Consider the following 859-nt stretch of genomic DNA (forward strand, 5'->3'; position numbering starts at 1 on the left):
GTTTTTTGAACACAGAGCTTCCTCAGTCTTTTGATTTGATTTGTTTTCTTAAATCATTCACTGGTACTTGACTCTTTTTTAAATCAGAAGAGTAAATTTTTTGTGAAATGTATCATGCATAATAGAATAGAAAACATTTATGTACAAACATGAGAAGAATAAAATTAATCCCTGCATACCCTTCTCTCAGGCTCAGAATGAGGATCATGTCAGTAGCTTAGAAGCGCCCTTTGATACTCTTCTCTAAGACAGCCCCGAGCCTCCACCTTCAGGAAATCCCTCTCCAGACTTCTGTGCTAGTGACTCCTTTGCTTTTCTTTATAGATTTCCAGCTCATGTTTGTATCCTCAAAAAATGCATCGCTCGGTTTTGACTGAGTAGCAAACAAGCAAATTGCTGCTAGGTTCCTGGGAGAAGAAATTCAACTGAACCTCTGTGTTTAGATTCCCTGGATGTGTAAGGGCATCCCTTCTGGAAAGGTCAGGGGCAAGGTCATTGTTGAAACCTGGAAACATGGGAGCACATTACTGCGGCATCCATTTGTGGAGCAGAGTCTGGATTCAACAGTGACGTGGTCAGGCAAGTAGGCTACCCAGAACTTCTTGGGTCCAAACTTACCATAATCTACCTCCAGCTCCCAAGAGTAGGTCAAAGAACATTTCTGTGAGGGTGAAATGAGGATTCTCAGCTGATCCAAGTGGTAGGTCATGGAGGAGAAAGAAGAAACCTCGGTACCGGGACAAGATAAGATAACATATATATGCTATATATATATTAAAGTTTTAAATTATATGTAAAACTTTAACAATTCTAATGTATGTTTTATATATATTTAAAGTTTTTAATTATATATAAAAGT

Source organism: Mandrillus leucophaeus, unplaced genomic scaffold (genome assembly GCF_000951045.1).
Source record: "Mandrillus leucophaeus isolate KB7577 unplaced genomic scaffold, Mleu.le_1.0 Scaffold178, whole genome shotgun sequence".
Classification (NCBI taxonomy): domain Eukaryota; kingdom Metazoa; phylum Chordata; class Mammalia; order Primates; family Cercopithecidae; genus Mandrillus; species Mandrillus leucophaeus.